This window comes from Candoia aspera, chromosome 9, assembly GCF_035149785.1.
Source record: "Candoia aspera isolate rCanAsp1 chromosome 9, rCanAsp1.hap2, whole genome shotgun sequence".
NCBI lineage: Eukaryota > Metazoa > Chordata > Lepidosauria > Squamata > Boidae > Candoia > Candoia aspera.
The window spans coordinates 8,036,344-8,042,964 of record NC_086161.1 but is presented as its reverse complement, the minus strand read 5'-3'; positions in this window follow the sequence as shown (position 1 = coordinate 8,042,964).

Sequence of the window (6,621 nt, the reverse complement as noted above, 5' to 3'; positions counted from 1 at the left end):
TTCCCTTACCTTTGTAGTTGTGTGCTTGAAATACAAATATGAAAATGAAAGACTGGAGAGGCAGTGGAAAACTATCCATTTCTAGGTGCTCCCTTAGAAATTATGTAGCTGAATATGAATGCAGGCGATGAAGTGAAGAGCAGGCCTGATACTGTTTTATCAGGAACAGTGATTAAGAATAGGGTGAATGTCCTTTCCTTCCTTCCTCTGCAGGCATGCATAAAAACCAGTAATAGCACTGACTTTATTTCTGAATTACCAGTGTTGTGGTTGCAAGGATTTAAGATCAGTTTCAGATTTATTCCTCTCATATACACAGAACAGTTTTAAAAACCTCTGGAAGAAGGTGGCATTGAAGAAGTAGCATCCTAAAGCTGATTTGAACCCCTGACCAACAGGGGCCAAAGTACAATTCATCCAAAATATGTTTCCACAGCTAAGGGGCTGCCATAAAGAAGAATCAGTTTCTGATGCCAGATAATTAGGTAGATCTTTCAGTCAAGCACACTTACAGGAGCTTAATTCTTTTCCTATAGTCCTTTATTCTCTCTCTTTTCCCATACAGTATATTAATTAAGAGATCCATCCATCCATCCTCTATCCAACCGTCTGTCATGTCCCCCGTTGCGATGTATACATACATCACAACGGGGAACATGCCTTCCCGGGGAAGGGGAGGAAGGAGGAAGGAATCAGTGATAATCTCACAAACACTTAAAGACAAATACAAATAAAGGACAAAGGAGCCATACCTTTGTCCTGACCTAAAAAGCCATCACCCTATCTCCCTGACATCTCTGCATTACCACGGGGGACACACCTGCTCCGGACACAGGAAGAGGACAGAGGCAATCAGCGCTAATCCCCCCGATCGCCCATCGAGACTCTGGAATCGCACCCTGATCACCCATCAAGACTCCGGATCAGGGCTTTGGGACAATAGGGGGTGAGGAAGGATCAGGTCCGCACCGCAGGTATTTACCAGATACCTTGCACGCCATGTGCTCATTCCCATCTTTTTTCGTGTATGCATTCTATTCCCAATAAACCAGAAATCCTTAGCCCTAACTAGTGAGTCTGTGTTTCTTTGGGAATAAGGCAACCATCACACCGTCCACCCATTTATGTATGTTTGTATGTATTTAATTTAGAGACCTCCCAATCCTAATGATTCTTGATGGTTTACAATTTAAAAAGTAAGAATGATAATATAAAAGAAAAGATGTTATTTCTTTACCCAAAGAGTTCATTGATCTTACACCCCCTCATGGTTTCAGGATGAAAGAGCTGCATTGGAGTGTTGGGTTTTGTTTTGTTTTGTTTGCACCTTTTGGCAGGCAGGGGGGTACACACACACCGCTGTGTGTTCTGAACCTAAACACACACACGCACACATAAAAGTTAAGCTCAGATTTCACAAATGCACAGAGTCCTTCAGTTCGAGCTGTATCTCTGCAAATCTTTAAACTACAGCAAAAACCCACCTTGTCTACAAGGATAGCTTTATAAGCCATTCAATCCACCCTGCTAGTAAAAAAAAACTAATAAGCAGTTACACTAACAATGTGACTTAATGTTACCCTTAGGAAGAAGAAGGTTGTTAAAACCACGTGTGTCCTTCTAGCAGAAAGCTTCTAACCTATGATCCAGACTAAAAGTGGAAACAGAAACCAAAGGTCTATCATGATGAACTATTCCATTATCAGCACTTGTGGCCTTTCAACATTTTCAACCAAATTTATGGGCAGAGAAACAGAGCAATCAATTCCCCCAAATTTCCCCAGGGGAGAGAAATTCTCAAAACTGCATCTTGAGAGCCTGGATCCCCCTTAGAGGTGACAGCAGAACCAGAATGGAAAAAGTTCCTCTTGAAGACTTCCTCTGAGATTTAACTGAAGGATGGGAAGCTGCACACTGTTGGGGAGGAGATCTTGCAATGAAAAGTAGGATATAGAAATCAATCAATCAATCAAACAATCAATCAAACAAACAAACAAACAAATATTCACATCCTACCCACCCCCCGTCCCCCACGGCGATCTCATAATAAAACACATGCAAAAACACCACTTTCCTTGCAAGAACACCTCTCTGAAATTTTCTTCTACTTTGAAATAATCTTCAAAGCAAATTTGCTCTTGTCCTGTTGAAGAAGGCTAGGAAAAAATGCAGGAGAATTTCCTTGCCCAATCTTTCCTGTTTTAATTAGAGCAGTGTTTCTCAACCGTAGGCACTGCATTAGAGTATAGGATGGAACAATACAACCCTGGATGCTTGGACAACAGAATTACTTACTCACATTCACGTTTTGGTGCTGATGGACACTTTTGGCTGCCAATTCCAGCTTGTGTCGTCTCTGGCTGACTTGCTCAGTTTTTCATTATCATTCAATAGGCCTTCGTCTGGGGCAAGACCATTTGCCAGGGATCTCCATTTGTACTCGCTCATTGTTGGTCAGCTGACCCTATAATTTTGGGGCACTTCTCAGAAGAAATCATATTAGGAATTCCCATCACCTTTTGCATGACTGACAAAGAGGCAAGGATGCATGGAAATAAATGTTTACAATAATGAATAGAATGGGCTTTCAAGGCAGCAAGAGCGTGAACACATGGAAGCCTACCTGCTTTATTTGATAGAGTTGTAGAATACAAAAAGGATCAATGAGGCTATTGAGTGCAATGCTCTGCACAGTGCAGGAATTCAAATGAGAGTACCCCTAAAAATGCTTGAAGGTACCCAATGAAGAGGATCCTAACTTTCTGGGTAATTGGTTCCAGGGTTAAAAAAAATAGGCTCCTCTGTCACCCACAGAAACAGAGAACCCATCCCTTCTACTCTTGGTTCAGCATATCTTTACTACAGGAATAGGAAACTTAAGATCTGTGGCCCTCAAGCCTTCCTTTTCCAAACCTTCCTGAAATTGAGCTGCCGAATTTTGGTGAGAAAATGCTGATTCAAAATGCCTGCAGGAGAAATCCAAGACAATGGATGGTTTGTTGTCTCTCTCCCTGGCTCCCCATCTCGCTTTTTAAAAATTGTGATTATATTGTTTGGATTGTAAGTCATTGTTTCCTAGCCTTGAATGTGAGGTTCCTGTAGAAAAGGCGAATTCCACCTTTCCCCATTATGAAGGTCTGTAGGGGCAAAATTCTCCAGATTAGACATTCATGCAAGGATTACAAGTGACTGGAGTTCTATGCAACCTCCCACATTGGAAGCAATGAACCCATTTCAGAGAGCGTTTCTTAATTAGACAACAACCAGTTTGCCTCTATTCCCCCAACGCTCAAGCACAGAAAACTAGTTAGTGTTTACTCCCTCCCTGCCCTCAATCCCATGTTTAATTATAAGGCAAACATGATTATTCCAAGATGCACAGTGAGCAGGCCTGGCCTCCCATCACGAGATGATGTCCTTTCCTGCAACCAGTAGGTTCAATGCACAGATTGTCTAGCATGGGGGTTCAGGCTTAGCCCCTGGATAGAACCCCAGGAAGACATTCCCTCCCCTCAAGTTAACCCCTTTGCATGAACTGGATTGAACCAGCTGACATCCCTACAAGGCTGGCAGACCAGGAAACTGACTCCACAGGATGACCTCAAAGAATACTTCATTGAGATGCATTACAGTATCAGAATCTTGTAAGTCTATCCATGTTTTCCCTTTTTCCTTCCTTCTTATGTCCCAGGGAGTCAGCGGGGAGCCAATCTCCATCTCTTTCTAATCTTTCTCCCTCCCCTGGGGTTAAGACAGGCTTCTTCTGCACCCATTGTGATCCTAATGGCTTCTGGATGCCTTTTTCAAGGTCATTTCCATGGCTCCCTACACCAGCTAAACACCCCTGCAATTGGACTAGCCATTGAGGGCACAATCCAGCTACGAAGTGTGGTGTTAGAAAGCTTCTCTATCACAACAGTGGCTGGATGAAACTATATGGATCGTGTCCACACTGACTGTCAATTTTGGATGCTAATATTGCACCCATGTCCTACTTAGGAGGTCCTCGAAATGCATTTGGTCAGCTATTTTAGGGAGAGAATACTGGCCAAGAGAGGCCTTTCGTTTCATTCAGCAGGGTTTTCTTAACCCTTTTCAGGAAAGAATGGATCAAATATTATGGTTGTTCGCACAGTCAGCCAGATGTTTAGACTGGATTTGGCATGTCTGTCCACCAATTGAGTCCTTCCCAAGGACCTGGGATGGGCAGATGTTCTTGTTTAATAATATTAAAGGTATTGTTGCAGGATGTTGTTGTTGCTATCATTATCATTATTCCTAAATCAAGCCTTTAAGAAATAAATGTCCAGTCTGGTATTTTGAGTCTTTTACTTACCCTTTTTTTAAAAGCAATATTCATCATTAATACATGCTTTCTTTGCCATTTTCAGTAAAGATTCATGTACCTGTTTCAAGCAGGGCAGCTGACCGCTTTCCACCTTGCCTTCATTTGAAGAGATCTGATTCATTTGATGCTCTGGCAGACATTCATCCCTTCCTTCTGCATGGGGAGGAGAGAGGAAATGAATAGGACTGTCTGGTTCCTCTGCTGATATGACACAGACAATATTAAAGGTAATAGAAAAAGGTTATGAGCAATGTTGATACAGTCTCTCTCTTTCACCCCCCACCCCCCAATATCCGCAAATTCAGTTTGACAGCTTAGCTGCATCTATCTTGGTTGAATTCAAATTGTGTCAAATTGTCTGGGAAAAGACGGAAGTTGTACCCCAACACAAAAAGGGAGGACCAGGCCAGGGAGGTTTGATTTTAAGAGGATTTTCTTTTAGATACCCTTTCTTTCTTTTTAATAATAATTTTATTAAAGTTTAAAGATACAAAAATAAAGAAAACTAATACAAACATAAAAGGGTAAAAAAATTAAAAAGTGCAGAGAAAAAGAAAAAAAATTAAAAAGAAAGGAAGTGTATATACTAAAGAAAAAACAGAGGTACATAAAGAAATGACTTCCCCCTTCATCATAAGTACAATTTCAGCAACTTGTCACTTTCTCTGGTATTACCACAAAAGATCTCTTTTTCCCATATCTCATCTCTTATCTAAAAAAAAAAATCTTAAAACCTTGTCATTCAGTCCTAATCAGCAAAAGTCCAATAATAGTTACCAGAAACAACAACATATCTATTTTAACCCTGATCAAATAAACCAACTTTATATTCCTTCCTTTTGCTTTTAACGATCTTGATTTTTAATCTCTTTAAATAGTGTCCCAGAACTTGATTTCTTTTCATTTTCTCTTTGCATCTTCTCAGAAGCTCCTGCAAAGGTTTAACATGTCTCTTTTGTAAATCCAAAATAAGGAAATTATCCAAGTCACTCTTCTGGTTTGTTATTTGTATATGCCTTGTCTAGAAAAGCAGGCAGATCATTTTCTTTTTTCTATTCTCCTAGGTTTTTAAAGATCTACTTTTAAATGGAAGAGTTCAGTTCCTTTTCAGGACACATCTTTCAGTTTTTAAAAAAAATCATCCATGTTATATTTTATGCATTATACTGGGATTGTTTGTGTCTGTGTGTGTATATTTTACATTTATACTCCAGAGAATGTTATATAATATATTTGTTTTAGTTATATAAAAGACTTAGAGATAAAAATAAGATGATGGTGATGGTGAGGTTGCACTTTTATTTTGTATCCTCCAAGTAGATCTGATTGTCATATCTGGGATTATCCTATTTTGTCATCTTGGTGACACTCATAAGGTGGCCAAGGTGAAAAGGCACTTCCCATTTCTTTGCTAGATCTATAAATTGTGGCTTTCCTCCAAGAGCTCAAATCAATGTAACACCACCATTCTCCCCCCCCCCACACACAACATCCTTGTGAAGTAAGTTGGGTTGAGATTATGATGAGCCCAAATCACCCAGTGACTTTTGTGGCTGAAGGTAGATTTGAACCTGGATCTTTCTAGTCTTAGTCTAGGATCTTAACCACGACCACAAATTGGCTGTCCTGGATGTGCCAAGTTTACATAAATCATATTCACACACATTGAATTAAGTAAGAAGATGGTTGGGTAGTTCTAGCTTAGCATTACATGAAACCACCATTGTGGTCTGTAAACCAGAATTGACAGCTTTGAGAATTCTGCAATCCCACCAGTTATGGCCAATTCAAGAAATGAAGGCTAAACAAACTAGGGCTTAGAGCAGTGTGTGAATCCAGCCATAGTAACCTGGTTTTGCTGAGTGGAGCTTTTGGTGCAAGCTGTTGGAGTCTAAAACGCTTAACTATTTCTGCTTGCCCTTAAACCAAAACGGAAACGGTCAGCACCTTGCAATCCATGGACACAAAACTGAAATGAAGAGGGGAGAAAGAGCAGAGGCAGGAGGATAATTGAAAAGTGACCTGTTGAATGTCAAGCGGCCAGTTCCAGCCAATCGTCAAGAATTCACCCAGAGTACCTTCCAAATCAGAAACGATAAGGGGAATGTAAATAAGAAAAGGGAGGAGCCAGTTTGGTATAGAGGTAGTCCTCATTTAACGACTGCCTCATTTAGTGACTGTTCAAGTTATGATGGAAGTGAAAAGTAACTTTGCGACCAATCCTCACATTTACCACTGTTGCAGGTCTGTAAAGCAAAGGAAAGCTGAAATAA